Below are 17,140 nucleotides of genomic sequence, written 5' to 3' on the forward strand. Positions count from 1 at the left end.
TGTGGGCCAATATTTCAGGATTTGAAATAATGAATTTTTAAAAAGGATCCCATGAAGAAGAGGGAGGAAGTACTGGTTAATTTAACCTGATCACAGGAAATGAGACAAGGAATGGTTTAAGGCAGGTAGGCTAGTTTAAACTACTGGTAAGAAGACTTTGGGGACTGTAAGAGCAGTTTAAATTATCATTTAAATGTTAAAAAGAGCAGTGCAGCAATAGGACACACTGTTTAGGAGCATGGTGGAATCTAGTTCCTGATAGGTTTTGAGGAAAATATTGAAGGTAGATTCCACAGGTAGTCCTGTGACCTATATAAACAAAAAATTCTGGTACATGAACTCCCATATATCTCCTGGTTGGGGTGAAAGGGACTTTCAAGTGGTTGCACCCAGATTGTAGAACACAGCCAGCCATCTCTTGAAAGAATACAGTGGTACCTCAGGTTAAGAACTTAATTCATTCTGGAGGTCTGTTCTTAACCTGAAACTGTTCTTAACCTGAAACACCACTTCAGCTAATGGGGTCTCCTGCTGCTGCCGCGCCACCGGAGCCCGATTTCTGTTCTCATCCTGAAGCAAAGTTCTTAACCCAAGGTACTATTTCTGGGTTAGCAGAGTCTGTAACCCGAGGTACCACTGTAGTCCAGAGGACTGCATTTGACCCTAGGCCTAAGGTTCACCACTCCTTGTGTGTGGGGAAATCTGGAGGAATTTGGAGCATGGCAAGGGATGAGTGGGGCTCAGTTAAAACGATAGTCTCTTGTGAATTAATCTCAAATGCTACACCCAGTTTAGTAAACAATTTGACCTTACACTGGATCCTTGTGCTCTTTTCAACATTTGTAAATTACTTCTGGTTCACCTACGCCATTTCCCCATTCTTCTTCGAGTTTCTATGCATCTCAGTACTTTGTTCTTGTGCATGGAATTAATTATGTGAATCTTTCTGTATCTTCTTCACTTGACACCTACCTCAGGTTACACTTCAGAGCAGAAAGCACTTTTGCTTTCAGCAGGAGATTGGCAGCACTAATCCTATACATGTTGACTCAAAATAAAGTCTCGCTACGCTGAAGGGAGTTTACTTGTGACTTCAGTACAGAGCTCCAGGAACACAAGGGATGAAGGACATTTGATCCAATGTCATAGAGACAAGAAAGAAGTAGACAGGAGTGACTAGCTAGTAATCTCTAGATCAGTGTTTGCCAATCTTGGATCTCCAGCTGTTTTCAGACTACAATTCTCATCATCCTTGACCACTGGTATTGCTAGCTAGAGATGATGGGAGTTGTAGTCCAAAAACAGCTGGAGACCCAAGTTTGAAAAACACTGATGTTGCTGGTCTAAGACTCCCATCATCTGTGACTTCTGGACATGCTGGTGGGAGTTGGAGTCCAACACCATCCAGAGGGCCAATGGTTAGCTGCTACTGAAGTAGACCAAGACCACCCCAGAGGGTGATATATAGCGGTGAGCAGCAGCCCACTGCAGCCGGTACCATCTGCCAGTTGTTGTGAAGTTATAATACGTTTTGTAGCTTCTTCCTCTGAACTGTAGTGGGTCAGGACTTGGGAAGCATAACTGTCAATCACATATAGTTGTTTCTGGGCTGAACAGCTGGTGAACTATTCCATGTTTGTCAAGGTTGTTCATACTGTCTGAATGTGTGCTTCACTAAATTGAGGTAACAGTGTTTCAAATTTAGTCAGTTTCTCTCAATATTTTATATCAAATTTCTACTCATGTCAACAAGCGAAGTACTGATGGCTTGATTTTGAACAGGAACTATTTTATACATTCTGCTACATAGTTACGGCATTGAATAGCAGTTGTTTTGTAAAACTGTATTTATTTTTTGTACTTGTCAAACATACGAGAGATGTTAATGATTTTCTCATTATTCAGTTAATCTCACATTATATTCTGGTCAAATTACTTATTTTGATGGCTGGTGCCATGCTATTTTTATTGTATTTATGTGTATATTTTAAACTGCTTTTATATGTTGGCAGGGGGTTGGACTCGATGGCCCTTGTGGTTTCTTCCAACTCTAAGATTCTATGATTCTATGATATGTATATAGTTTTAATTTCATCAATATTTAATTGTTTTTAATGATTTTTTTTCTGTGTTTTTAGCAATTCTAGGTTTTATCTGTAAGATGCCTTGAGTCCCAACAGGGGAAAAGGTGGGGTACAGATAAGTATATAACAATAATAAATATTACTATGATTATTTAATTTAATAATAAGGTGATATAAAATAAGCAAAGTTCCAGATGTTTTCCACAAGTGCATAGATGGTTTAAAAACAACTGGGAAACTCTAATAACTATTTCCAGAGGGCTAGCTGTGTAAGTTTCTTGCACCAACAACAATCAGAGACTCTTGTGGCACCTTAAAAGACTAGTCTTGATTACTCCTAAACAAACAAACAAACAAACAAACAAATGCAGTAGGTTTCACAATCCCGATTACAGTATTACTGATTTCACTTATGAATTGCTTCCTATGAAATATCCTGAAGTGATTAACGATAAAAAACATATATAAATTCAATCTCTAGTCCATTGCAGTTAAAAACTGGGATAAAAACCTGTACCTACGGGACCGCCTCTCCTGGTATGCCCCACAGAGAAACCTACGCTCGTCAAATAAAAACATCCTGAAGGTCCCAGGCCTCAGAGAGGTTAGGCTGGCCTCAACTAGAGCCAGGGCTTTCTTGGCTGCGGCTCCAATCTGGTGGAACGCTCTGTCACAAGAGACTAGGGCCCTGCGGGACCTGACATCTTTCCGCAGAGCCTGCAAGACAGAGTTGTTCCACCAGGCCTTTGGTCAGGGCCCAGCCTGACTCCCTCCTCTGGCAACCTGCACAGAATTTTTCTTAACGGTTGCCATTAATTTGACTTTAATTAATTTTTATAATGGAATGTTTTTAGAATGTTTGATTATTTGATTGTTTGATTATTTAATTGTTGTTAGCCGCCCTGAGCCCGGCTTCGGCTGGGGAGGGCGGGATATAAATAAAATTTATTATTATTATTATTAGTACTTATTAAAAGGCTTGTGGGAAGGCCTTCATCAGGCACTGAAAAGATAATACAGTCTGATATGTAACAAGAGGGAGTTCCAAAGAGTACACTGAAAGTCCAATTCCAACACAGTGTGGAACAGACCTGTTGATGCCCCTTTCCTGGAAACTTTTGAGCCGCAAACATTTGCTCCGCAAAGCACAGAGGTACTCCTCTTAGGTCTGCTTCACAAGTAGCCAAATTCTTACACAAAAGGCACATGTGCCACACCCTGGGAAGCCAGGTCTGTGTGCCATATGACAAGTGTGAAAGGGCATCAAACATGACAATGTGCATTCAAATTCCGGCAGTGACAGTAGAAATTTGTCTAGGAATTTCATCACATCTGAGGAGCCCCGTAACTTCTGGGGCAGGAACCTACTGGGAACTATTAAGGCCTCAGTCCTTGGGAAAAGAAAGGAGATTCTCCCCAGATTCTACTGTACGGACTGACCCAGAAAAGAGGACAAAAGTTGTATAATTCAGGTCAAATCCTTGCACAAGGTTCAGCTAGTCTTCACATCTCTGACCAGCTTCTGTTCAAGCTAGTCACTGTAAGACTCTAAGACTTGATACCTCAGTTTGCTTTTACCCTCTTCTCTCCCCATCCCCCTTTCCCCCTTTTGTATTGTGTCTTATAGAGTGAAAGCCTACCAACTGTCTTCTTTGTTATTAATAAGATTGTAAGAATAGCACTGCTGGCCAGCAGTTCGCCTAGTCCAGCATCCTGTTCTTACAGCAGCCAACCAGATGCCCATGCAAGCAGGATCTTAGTGCAACAGCCTTCTCCTCTCTTGTGGTTTCTAGCACCTGATGTTCAGAACTATGCTGCCTCCAACAGTGGTGGTAGAACATGACCACCATGTCTAGTAGTCATCAATAGCCTTATCCTTCATAAATTTGTCTATCCCTCTTTTAAAGGCTTCCAGGTTTGTGGTCATCACTGCCACCATTTTGTTATCCTGTGTAAGTCTCTTTTGGGAGCCCATTCAGCTGAAGAGCAATGAAAAATGCTTTAAATAAATCCTGCTCTACTCAGTGGGAATAAACTAGTATTTTAAAACTTTAATAACTCACCTTACCCATTCTACAAAAGTTGGAGATGTCAGAGATTGAACCTAGGACCTTCTCCATGCAAAACATACCAATGAACTACAACCTCTCAGTTCTACATGTTTGGAAGGAAGTGAACACAAAAATATTTCTAATGGCGTAGGTAAATCAAACTTAAATGCAGAAAATGTGCTGAGCTAGTTACATTAAGACACTCTGCTATTTCTGGGTTCTTTAAATAGTGAAACTGTTATTGCCAAATTTCCAAATCCTACACAAACCATCCCATTACACCCTACTGAAAAATAAAATCAATTAAGTGGTGCCATGGCACCCTTCAACCTGACAGCTCATACTGGGCTACTATGAATTATATGCATCGTGGAAATATTAAATACCATCTGATTATACCAAGGTGTTAAGTCATGAACAGAGAGAAAGTTAATCTTTAATGGCAGCAATTGTGGGTATGGTTGGTAGTGCCTACATTCAGTCTACCTGCTTGATAAATCTATAGACCAGCATAAAATGTGGCTTTGCTGTATTATAAAATTAACTCTGCCTACGGACCTAGGAACTCTTGCAAGTCATTAGCTGGAATAACCACACACTGCTATTGTCATGACAAGCTTTACAAAAGTTATATGATGCTGAAGTAGGGACACCACATACACATACATGGTTAAACAGTTTTGGATGGATGGACAATCCAGATGGCCTGCAAAATTCTACCTAAATCACACGCCTTTAGTGCAGTAATATTCTACAAAAGTCATGTTAGATTTGTTTCACAATTGTCATTGTAATAAATGAATATCATTCTCATTTCTGGATGGGAAGGCAACAGTTGGAGAACTTCCCCAAATGTCTAGGGCTGTAGTGGAGTTTCCCTGTATCACTATGCACCAGAGCTACTTCAAAAATCACATATTTCCTACATTGATAGCATTTATTGGCAGATCATGTGTTCCACAGCAAGAGAAGATGAAACTGCAATTCAGCACTTGGCTGAGGCCTGCAGGGAATTTCCTACATGCAGGTGCTATCTGTATGTATGACATGGCTTTTAATCAGATACAAAGGTTCTGATGTAAACATAATTATACCACTCAAACTCAAATAAATCACAAATCTAGACACAAACCTAAACACACTTTTTAGAGGGTACATGATCTCACTGAACTCAACAGGACTTCTTTCAAAGTATGTTTAGATCTTCTGCATGAACAGATTTAAGTTTTGTATTTTGCACCTTGTCACCTGTATTAGATCCTTCAGTAGTTAATTTATGCCCTGAAATGTGAAATTTAAATATGCTCCTGCTCTTTCTTTATAAATATGGATTTCACATAATTGTTTTGTTTTTTTAAAAAACAAATCCTTGAGACCATTTTTGATATATTACTCTTTAAAAGTTTATACAGAACAAGAGATGGAAAATACTATAAACAGTAGTTCAGGCCAACAAACTAAGCATATGCTGTTGGGAGTATAGGGATTACAAAAGATTACCTCTGCCCCACTCTTTTTCAGTGGATAAGATTTACCTTCATACTGGCACCAAAGTGCTGCACACATGAACTTTCAGCCAGGTTTGTGGGAAAAGATGATTTGTTAATGTCTCCATTTCAAAATTTTGTTACTGGAACTTTCCTATATTTTCCCACATGGGAAAATGAGAAAACTTTATCCTCTAAGAGGTGTCATGGTCTGTTACTGGCTACCGTTCTTTGCTCCACCTTTTCTCTGTAAGGGGGAACAAGGGCGTGTTTATGTCAATTTAAACATGTTGGTAGATGACCAAGAACTTACCCATCCGGTGTTACACATATCTGGTGCCTCATATAACCTGGGGCACCAGGTGCTAGCACACCAATTCCACAGACCAGGCGTTGTTGCACTCAACCACTATCACTTTATGCAAAGGGGCAAAGGACATAACAATAGCAGAGTACAATGCCTCATAGGCACACTGCTTTTGGTTTTTATAGTATCATGCGGAAACGGGCCATAAACTATTTCGGGGGGTGGGGTGGCAGCTATGGTAGTTAAAAAATGTTTATTCTAACCCCACTTTGTCCTTACACTTTCTCCCATGTAGCCGCTGCTCACCACTCACTTTTACTGTGTTGCATGTTATCCTATAGACTTATCTCTTAGACCAGGGTTTCCCAAACTTGGGTCTTCAGCTGTTTCCGGACTGCAATTCCCATCATCCCTGACCACTGGTTCTGCTTTTGTACCATGTTTGTGCTAATACTTTAAATTGTGAACTGCCCTGAGATCTATAGATGAAGGGCAATCTACACAGTTTAATAATAATAATAATAATAATAATAATAATGGGAGTTGTAGTCCAAAAACAGCTGGAGACGCTAGTTTGAGAAACCCTGTGTTTAAACCATTCCCCCTTCATTAAGAGAAGCGTCTTATCCCTTTCCTGGGAACCTTTGAGGCGTTTCTCAATGAATAAACGGGTACTACTCTTAGGCCTGCTTCGCAAGTGGCCAAATCCTTACCCAAAAGACACCACAAGGGAAGCCCTGTCTACGTGCCACACAGAACACGCGTGGAAGGCCATCCCACGTGACAAGGTGCGTTCAAACCCCTAGTTTCGTATAGGAATTTCATCACCTCGGGTGGGGGGGGGGTGAGTGTAGCTTTTGGAGTAGGAATAAACCAGGGGACTATCCTGGCCTCAGTGGTCGGGAAGAGAAAGGAGCCTCTTCCTCCCCTCCAGGCTCAGATGAAGGAGCTCTTGCGACCCCCCGCGCCACAACTCGCTCTCCCAAGGACGTGTGTAAAAGGTTCCCTCCCTCCCAGCGTGTAAATAACGGCTCCCCCCCCCCACCCGCCCGCCCCGCTTCCCCCGGATGTCTCGGGAGCTCTTCTTCTCCCACAAGGCCGCTCTCTCCACAGCGGGGCCTGGCGTCGCCGCCATCCTCCTCCTCCTCGGGCCCGCAAGCGCCTCCCGCCGACCGGGCTCCGCGCCGCGAGACTCCTCCGCGCCCGCCCGAAGAAGCCAGGCCGCGTTTCTCCCCTCTCAGAGGCTCTGGCGGACGGCAGGCGCCTGCAGGCCGGCACCGAGCGCTGGTCCCGCGATTACTGCCGGGCGGCGGCGACGACGACGGCGAGGTCACGACGGCAGCGGCGGGGTCAGAGGGTAAAGGTCGCTCCCCCAGCATCCTCCGTGCAGGGTGCTCAGCCATCTTGGATCCTCGGGACAAGAAAATTCATGCGGTGAGTTCGGCCCGATTCTCCTTCCCCCCGCCGCCTCTCCCCCCCGCCGCGGCCCAGCTCGGCAGCTCCCGGGGGAGCTGGCGGGCGCCGGGGGAGGCCTTCCCGACGGCTCCGGCCCGCTTCGGGCTGGCCGAGGCCCGCTTCATCCCGCTCGGTTTCCGTTTGCTTTTGTCTCTCTCTCTCTCTCTGAGGGAGAGGAGCAGGGAGGGGGGTGAGAAGAGATGCGTGAGGGGAAGAGGAGGAGGAGGGCGAGCGAGGCGACGCGCAGGCTCTGAGCAGGCAGCCCCGAGGCCCGGCCCGGAGCAAGGAGGGGGTGGGTGGGAAGCCCCGCCGCGGGAGGCGGCACCGCGGAGGCCCGTGAGGGCCGCGTCCTGCTTCTGCCCGGCCGCTCCTCCCCTGGGCCCGCTGCTTCCGTTCCCGCCGCCGCCGCCGCCGGCCGACTCGGGTCCTGCCTGCGCCTCCCGCCCAGCCGCCGCTCGGCCTAGTCGCGGCCGCCTCCGCTCTTCTCCCTCTTTCCCGCGCTGCTGCTGCTGCCCTTTAGGCCACCCGAGTGCGAGCGCCGCGTCCCCCCCGATGCCTGAGGCTCCGGGTAAGGAAGCGACAAAGCAGAGCTCTCTGCCCCTTCCCGCCGCCTCGCGTCTTTCTCGCCTCCCAAGCGGCCTCGGCGGCCTGTTTATTAGGATGGAAGGCCTGGGATGGAGAAGGGGGGGGGGTCCCTTTGCATTTGCCTGGGGGGGGGGTTATGGGGGGTGTTTCGCCGCAGCCGCACGACCCAGCGGTTGCGAAGAGCCTCCTTCCGGCCCCCGACGAGGTTTGCAGAACAAACTTGCGAGCGAGCGGTTGCGCTCTCTCTTCCAGGACGAGGTCTTTCTTGCGTGGATGGGCTTGTTTTTGTTTTGCTCGCTCGGGAGCGTGCACTGCAGTTCCCCCGCGGTAAACTGATAACGTGTTTGTTTGTTTGTTTGTGTGTGTGTGTGTGTGTGTAAATAGTAACATTGCATTTGGGGGTGGGGTGGGGTGGAAAAGCAGCTCCCTAGAGGAAGTGGCAAGGCTGCCCTTTGTTCGCGTTGAAGCTGTGTGTAATAATGTGGCCGATCCTGTCAACGTTTAGTGAGCAGGAGTGAGGTTTTTGATGAGACTGAGATGGTTTGGGCCATTAAGGAGTTTTGATACCCGGCTGCCTTTAAAAAAAAAAAAAAAAAGTTCGAAGTTGAGGCCTTGCATGTAGCACATCTTTCAGCCCTGGCAAACTGCAACTTGCAAAACTGATCATGTTAGAACACAGTGGGTGCATTGAAGCTTCCCCTGCCTAGCCCCTGCTTTTTAAGCAAATATCATGGTGATTCTTACAATTGCATTGTGGTTCTTGAATTAATATATGTGATGTGGCATTCCTTAACATGCTCTTGTAAAGTTTATAGGGGAGTTGTAAGCATCCCAGGCAGCTGGTTGTTTTGGTCCTGTGTGGCCTGCTGGCATCTAGATTTTAGGTATAGGCTGTAAGATTCAGAAACAGTTTTGTGAGTCTGCTGAGCTTTCTACATGGAATTTGTGTATTGTTTCAATCCCTAATTTACAGTTTGATTTTAAAAAAAAACTTATGGTGGGAGTAATACTGAGCATTAATTACTTGTGAAATATTTGGGGAGGGGAGTGGAAAGTCAGTCTTCTTTTGCTGCTGGTAATTAATTTAATCTGTACACACACACACACAGAGTAATCAACATTAAAAGACTACATAGAAGCTGTTTCGATATGATACACAAAATAACACATCTGATCATAAAGCACAAATCATTTCTAAAAACACTGTTCACTTCATTTATTATTTGGTGAATGACAACAACAAACATTGGTGTTCCTGAAATAGAAATTTTCAGCTTTGATCTTAAAGATGTCATGAATGTGTGCAGGGAAATCTTTTAAATACCATTGTTTTAAGAAAAATAATAAGTTAAAGAGCAAATGTTACTGATAAGGCTAGATAATGAAAATTGTATAACTTATGACCACCAATAGATTTCTAATACAGTATGATGTAAAATGTCAAGCAGGTAATACCTTTTTCAAAATAATAATCAGAAATGGGTATTCAGCTCTTAGTGAGATATGCATAGATTCTACCAAAGTCCATGTAGTATAAGTTCTAAAAGCTACTCTGATAGTTGTTTGTGAGGGTGAAGTTCTACTTCAATGACTTCAGAAAATTGTTACAGATCATGACTTTCTTCTTCCTGTTGATAAAATATTAGTGATGTGGCTTTCTCAGAAAGAAATTGAATAGAATATTTTTCTGGAATTTTTATGTGTGCAAGTGAAGATAATTCCATCAGTAATTTTTCTGATGTAATAAAGTTTAATCTAATTACAGACTGTTTATTTTACTTGTATTTAGTGAGCAAAACTAAAAACTTGCCTAATATTTTTTTGCAAGTGGGATCCATACATTTTTGCTGATGGACTTCTTAAATGGGAAATTTTCCACAGAAAAACAAAGCACTGGAAATTTTTTCAACCATCACCATTAGTTATGCCTTAGAGTAAAGGTTTTCAACCTTTTTGAGTCCACAGCTCCCTTGACCCAGCTACATACTTTCTGTGGGTCTTAGGAGCCCAGTTATGTCACCCTTTGCCTGCAGAGTCAGCAGCCCCTCACCTCCTTTCAAACATGCTCCCTTGTGGAGTGTTCCCTCAGCCTCCTATCCCCTCTCCTTGGGAGTCCTGGGCAGCTGCAGCTGCCGCCCCTGTTCTCTGAGCTGCCCCCTGCCCCAAAGAGAGGTGCCTTCTCACACTGCCCTACAGGACTTGGGAAGCACCCCCTGGCCAGCCCCAGAGGCACCATTCACCTGAGGAGCTTGTAACCAGGGGTGCTGTAACAAACAGTTGTGTAAGTCTTTTGGCGGCAGAGGCGCAAGAGGGCATCAGAGGAGGGAAGAAAGGAAAGAGGGACAGAGGCCAGTGTTGCCTACAGCACCCCTGACTATCATTTAAGGCACCTCAGGGAGCCATGGCACACTGGTTGAAAAGCACTGCCTTCGAGATTTCTTCTCATTTTAAGCAAGACAAGACGTCTAGATTTATGTACTAAAGTAACTGCAGAAAATGGTTAGTAATTATCAGGAGTAGTCCTTAAGTTCAAAAAGTTGTACTTCAATGATGCTCCCTGAAAAGTTGTCAGATACACATGTAACTGAAGCAGAGGTCTTCTGATGTCTCTGGTGGATATTTTTATACCGTAAAGTTAGGTTTTCCATGGTGAGACTTGTGTATGGATTCACTGCACAAAATTTTGAACTGTTTAAAGACTGTAACCTTGAGTACAAACAACTTACCTGTTAAACTTGAGTAATTAAAAGTTGCATGGAGTAGGTGACATTTTCTGGAATTACTAATATATAACATAATGATTGATATTGTCCATCGTTATGGATTCAGAGCTGGCCTTTCTATAAATGGAAGGGACTGCAATCCATTGGAGGCTCCTGCTGATGGAACTGGGGAGCAGGCAGGTAGGAGGAGGCTGAACACTTCACCCACTGTTCTGAAGGGTCTCTCAGCCCTCTGGAACAGACTTTCCAGGAGAAGGATAGAATTCACAGAAAGCAAGAGGGCATCCTGTGAGCTCTGTTCCACTCAAGGGAACTCTGGATCCAATTATACATTACTTGGAAATCATAAGTTGTGGCAGTTACTTCATTTGCAGAGCAGTCCTGTGCATGTTTACTCAAAACTAGTTCCACTGTTTCAGTGGTGCTTACTTCCATGTAAGTGTGCCACTTAAAGTGGCACATTACTATGTTCTACAATTTGCCATGGAGATACTTTCCTCTTAGCTTATTAAAACTGCAATTCTATGTACATGTACCTGGAAGTAAGCCCACTTTAATTCAGTTACACTTATTTCTGAGTAAACATGCAGAGAAGTGCATTCCATGTTCACTAAAGTATCTGAAACACAAAAATTAATGATATAAAATCAAGTTTCTTTCAAGGATTCAAAATAGATATTCACAAAGTTACCACTCTGTGACCATCGCTGTTTCTTTATTTTTTAAGTCCTTCATAAAATTGTTTGCAATAGTAATGCAACTGTGAGTTTCTTTCTCTTTTTTAAAAGGCTGTTTAAGGCAACTTAAGATGAACATGTAATGTATATTTATGATGAAATTAATATATTAGATAATTTTGGTCTAATTATGTAATATTTACAGGCAATAAAATTCCATGTACTGATTGACTGCAGTTTCCCAGAACATGTATATACAGTAGATGCTTGCACAATAATCAAATATTATTTATGTACTACTTAAGTAACGTGTTGTTTACATGTTACTTTCACATGGAGTTGCTTTCTGTGTAGACAGTATATAATACTTGACACAGTCTTTGTCCTCTGAAACTCTCCTGCACTTCCTGGTTTGTTAAGGTATCTCAGCACATGTTGTGACACACTAGACATTAAATTTCATGAGGGTGAAGGCGATAACAGTTGTTTGTATAATGAAATGTCTTCATAGAATGAAGAAATAGTATTAGAATGTCAAAGAGGGTAGTGAATAGTCAAGTCAATATATTATGGAGATTCTACCCGTTTCTATATGTATGTTCACCTGAGCATTTTTAATTTATCACTTTAGCTTGTTGCTTGCTTCTGTTTTTAGCAATTATGTGTGAAATACACTATATATGCCTGCTCTGAAATGAGCCCCATTGAGTTCAGTGGTGTTACTCCCAGGTGAGTGGATATAGACTTGCAGCCTCGGGTATTGATCATAGTTGATACTGTTATTGAAGTGTTTTAGTGATGAAATTGAAATGCTTAACAACTAGCCTGTGACATCATTAAACTTCTTGGCACATTTGAACTAGCTTTAAAAGTCAGAATTGTACTTTTACAGGTAATAGAAAGATTTGCAACCTAATTCAAAATTTTGCATAGGATGTGGCCTCCCTGCAGGTTCCTTGTGATAAAAAGCTTCTATTTATTTCCGAGTAGTGGACAATGCAAAGCTCTGACACCCACAAATAGTTGTCTTGTGTGTTGGGACTCAGATATGTCTGCCATTTAAACTTGCCTTTTTAGCATACACATACCGTTAAAAACTTGTTTACATTTGACTGGTAATACTTTTGTATATTAAGTACTCTCAAATTAGGTTATTGAAAAGCTAAACTAGTAAATTTATTCATATAGATTTAAAAACATTACAGAACATTCAGTTTAACTTTATGTATTCAGGGTTGTATCTAACTAAGCCATACTCTGACTAGATCCACTGAAATAAATGAGCTTAAGGTAGCCATAGTTTTGAATGGGTGTGGTTAAGCCACACTTGTTTGGATACCACCCTTGGTTCTAAAATCAACTTTGGGGCTTCCTGTGATTTTATTTATTACAATAGTTTATATCCCATCTTCCTATGGAAATTGTGTGCCGTTTGGTTGTTACAAATAACAGGACAGACTTTCTGATCAGAAAATATCTGACTGTGTTCTGCCAGGTGATTATAAGCTACATGCTTCCTTCAAACAGTTCTGGGTTGTGAGGAGTTGATTTAAGGGTTGGACCTCTTCTCTGGATAAAATTGTATATTAGAATTCTGTTTTCATTTTAAAAAATATTCATCCTCAAACTAAATAAATCTGTAGGCCTTGAATGCAACTGAGTTGGAGAGCTTCTGTCCATAGCTCATACAATTTCCTTGTCTTGGCAGAGGGACTATAATTGATGATTTTTAAAACAGTTATTTGGGTTATGAAGTATACAAATGCTAGGAGGCTCGTTTGAACTAAAGTATGTAAAAACAGAATCTGTTTATAATGCTGCCAGGTAGCCAAATGAACCTCTGCCTGGCCTACTAGTGTGCTTTTGGTATGCAATATGCAGATACACCTTTTCATAGTGTAGAGGTAGATGTTGTCACCTGCTCATGCCTGCACATCCAGTTTCTGTTAGAGGTACAGAAAATGGACAGCCCTGTGTTATCACTGGACATTAAAAGGTAATTTTGAAGATGGCAGGTTTTTATATTTCATGTGACCTTGAAATTGGTTGGCATTGTTAAGTTGCACAAGAATAAAAGGAATGGACTCTCTAGGTACCAGGGAGAGAGTAGTGCAGAGTGTGTATAGTAAAATTTAACAAGAGACATTAGTTTTTAGTATCTTGGAAAGCTTTAAGTCCAGGGTTCAAAATTAGCAGGGCGCCAGGTGAATTTTGCATCTAAAGATTCTCCATTTGCGAGAACCTAAAAAAGTCTGGGTGCTATTTTTTGCACCTGGCTGACATTCAAGGATTACTGAAATGCACGTGCTTTAAACCTCAAAGTATATGTTAAGGTTAGACAATATGTCAAAGAGTTTAACAACAAAGAGTAGAGTGTTTGGAAAAAATGAAGTATGGTACCAATATTTTTATTGTAAACACCAAATTAAACATGTATTAACAATTTCTGCTAAAAACTGATATTAACAATGTGTCACTTACGTGAATTGCGTATTAGTTCATGCTTATCAAAATAAATAGGGTTGACGACACCCCCCCCCCATAGTGACTAGACATTCTGTTTTGACTCCCACAACCTAGGTTCCAAAAGCCATTTGACTCCTAGCTTTTCTATCCCACTTTCTAACACTGTTTAAGCCCATTAGGATTTGAAATATATTTGTTCTTATTTGAAATAAATTAATTAGGAATGTGTATTTGGATTTCATTAATGAAATCAATTTGATATGAAAACACTTTCATCTTCCTAGTATAATAGTATAAAAATGATATTGGAACTTAAAATATGAACATTGCCTTCCTAGAGCACATTACCGAACATTCAAAAAGGAGAGATAAAGTAATCATGGGATACTTCAGCTACCCTGAAATCTGTTGGAACTCAATCTCAGCCAAGAATGTAAAGTCCAACAAATTCCTCACTTTCTTCGCTGACAATTTCATTTCCCAGAAGCTTGAAGAAGCAACAAGGGGATCATGTGTCTTGAACCTATTGGAGGAACTGGTTGACAAAGTGGAAGTACTGGGAACCTTGAGAGGAAGTGATCATGTCCTCTTGGGTTTCATGATAGAGGCAAGGGAAAGCTGAGTGTAGTTGGACATGCACCCTGGACTTTAAGAAGGCAGATTTCAAAATGCTTAAGTAACTTCTGGGTGAGATCCCATGGTCAGAAATATTCGAAGAGAAGGGAGTCCAAGAGGCATGGGAGTTCCTTAAAGGAGATATATTGAAGGCCCAAATGCAGACAATTCCAACAAGAAAGGAAAGTGGGAGGCATCTAAAGAAACTAGTGTGGCTACAGATGAGCTGAGATGTAACAACGACATGTATAAGAAATGGAAGAAAGGGGAAATCACAAAGTAAGAATATACATGAGCAGCCAACAAATGTCGGGAGAAGGTCAAGCAGACCAAAGCTCAGAAATTAGCTCAGGCCTTCAAGAGAGGTTAAAAATAATTTTTAAAGCTTTCTTCAACCATGTTTGAAAAAGCGAAAGAAAGAAAGTATGTATTAGGTCTTCTGCATGGAGAATGCTCTTTGGTGGCAGAGAGAAGGTGGAACTACTCAACATGTACTTTACCTTTGTCTTCACTTAAAAGGAAAGTAGTGCCCAACCTGGTGATAACATAATAAATGATGCATGGAGAGAGCTTCAACCCAATATAGGAAAAGAGGTGGTAAGGGAACACTTAACTACTTTAAATGAATTCAAATCTCCAGGACGTGATGAGCTGTATCCAAGGGTACTAAAGGAGCTTGTGGATGTAATCTCAGAGCCTGTCTATAATCGTTGAGAATTCTTGGAGACAGGTGTGGTCCCTGCAGATTGGAGGCAGGCAAATGTTGTCTGCATCTCCATAAAGGGGGAAAAAGTAGACTTATGTAACTACTGACTGGTCAGTTTGACATCTGCACTAGGCAAGGTCCTAGAACAGATAATTAAATGGTCTATGAGCACTTAGAAAAGTTGTGATTACTAAGACGCAAGCATGGGTTTCTCAGAAACAAGTCATGACAGGCAAATCTCAATTCTCTTTTTGGAAAGAGTTACAAGCTTGAAGGACCAGGGTAATGTTGTAGATGTAGTGTATCTTTCTTTCAGTAAGACTTTTGACAGAGTCCTCCATGATATTCTTGCAGAGAAGCTGGTAAAATGGGGGCTGGACAAAGTTACTGTTAGATGGATTGGTAGCTGGTTGACTGACCAAACCCAAAGAGTGCTCACTAATGGTTTCGTGTCATCCTGGATAAAAGTGAAAAGTGGGGTACTTCAGGGTTCTGTCCTGGGCCCATTGTTCAACATCTTTATAAATTACTTGGATGAAGGAATTGAGGGGATGCTCAGCAAATTTGCAGAAGACACCATTCTGGGAGGGGGTAGAATACATAATCAAGGATTCAAAATGACCTTAATAGATTGGAGAACTGGACCAAAACTAACAAAATGAATTTCAGTAGGGATAAATGCATGGTTCTACACTTAGGCAGGAAGAACTAGCTGTACAAATATAAGATGGGGGAAACTTGGCTTGCCAGTAATACATGTGAAAAGGATTGAGGAATTTTAGTTAGGCCAAGAGCTAAACGTGAGTGTGATGCAGCAGCAAAAAAAGCTAATGCTAGTCTAGGCTGTACCAACAGAAGTCTAGTGTCCTGCCTGTTCAAGAGAAGTAATGGTCTCGCTGTATTCTGCCTTGGCCAGCCCACACCTGTAGTGCTGTGTCCAGTTTTGGCCACCAGAATTTAAGAAGGATGTTGACAAGAAGTTACAAGAGAGGAGATTCAGACAAAGCATCAAAAAGAATCTTCTGACAGTAAGAGCTACTTGACAGTGGATTGGGAGCCCCTTGGAAGGTGGAGGTTTTAAAGCAGAGTTTGGATGGCCATCTGTGATGGATGCTTTAGATGAGATTCCTGCATTGCAGAGTGCTGGACTAGACTAGATTCATAAATAGTGAAAAGAGTTGAGAAGCCGCTTTCATTTCATTCAAACCTTCCATTTTCTGAAGACCTTGAGGCTTGCCGTAAAAATTCAGAATAGGAAGCAATTGGTCTTTCATACACAAATACTGTTTAGAGAAATAATAATAATAATAATAATAATAATAATAATAATAATAATAATAATAATATTTTATTTATACCCCGCCCTCCCCAGCCAAGGCCGGGCTCAGAGCGGCTTACAAGCAATAATAAAAACAAGATGAATGATTACAACTTAAAAACAAAAATAAAATACAACATTAAAATAATGGAACATTAAAATATTAAAATGTAGCCTCAGCGTCAGCGCAGGAGGAGAAGGAAAAGAAAAAAGAAAGAGAGGGAGGGAGGGAATCAAATTGGCTCTAAGCCAAAGGCCAGGCGGAACAACTCTGTCTTACAGGCCCTGCAGAAAGAAATCAGATCCTGTAGGGCCCTGATCTCATGAGGCAGAGGGTTCCACCAGGCCGGACCCAGAGTTGAAAAGGCCCTGGCTCTGGTTGAAGCCAATCTAACTTCCTTAGGGCTTGGGACCACTAGGGTGTTGTTGTTTATGGACCTTGAGGCTCTCCGTGGGGCATACCAGGAGAGGCGGTCCCGTAGGTACGAGGGTCCTAGGCCATGAAGGGCTTTAAAGGTCAAAAGCAGCACCTTAAATCTGACCCTGTACTCCACTGGGAGCCAGTGTAGCTTGAAAAGCACTGGGTGAATATGCTCCCATGGCAGAGACCCCGTGAGGAGCCTCGCTGCAGCATTCTGTACCCGCTGGAGTTTCTGGGACAGCTTC

The 17,140-nt window shown here is 42.2% G+C and overlaps 1 protein-coding gene and 1 long non-coding RNA gene across 7 annotated transcripts in view; one reads left to right on the top strand and one right to left on the bottom strand.

The window, feature by feature from the left end:
• Positions 1-2,227: 2,227 nt before the first annotated feature.
• Positions 2,228-3,713, bottom strand: LOC310658565. The gene is made up of 2 exons (XR_014502372.1): positions 3,052-3,713; positions 2,228-2,601 (listed from the first exon to the last, which is right to left on the bottom strand). It is a non-coding gene; the product is annotated as an uncharacterized lncRNA (long non-coding RNA).
• Positions 3,714-6,774: 3,061 nt separating this feature from the next.
• The window catches only part of CNOT2 (CCR4-NOT transcription complex subunit 2), a 58,021-nt gene continuing 47,655 nt past the window's right edge, over positions 6,775-17,140 (top strand). For 2 of the 6 annotated variants that reach the window (XM_083400692.1, XM_083400693.1), the window contains exon 1: positions 6,775-7,363. The gene's annotated coding sequence lies outside the window, so the exon portion shown is untranslated. Of the gene's footprint in view, positions 7,953-17,140 lie in introns of all 6 variants that reach the window. The other 4 variants (XM_083400699.1, XM_083400694.1, XM_083400695.1 and 1 more) reach the window with 4 other exon arrangements.

The sequence above is a fragment of the Podarcis tiliguerta genome, assembly GCF_965153285.1.
Source record: "Podarcis tiliguerta genome assembly, chromosome: 10".
Lineage (NCBI taxonomy): Eukaryota > Metazoa > Chordata > Lepidosauria > Squamata > Lacertidae > Podarcis > Podarcis tiliguerta.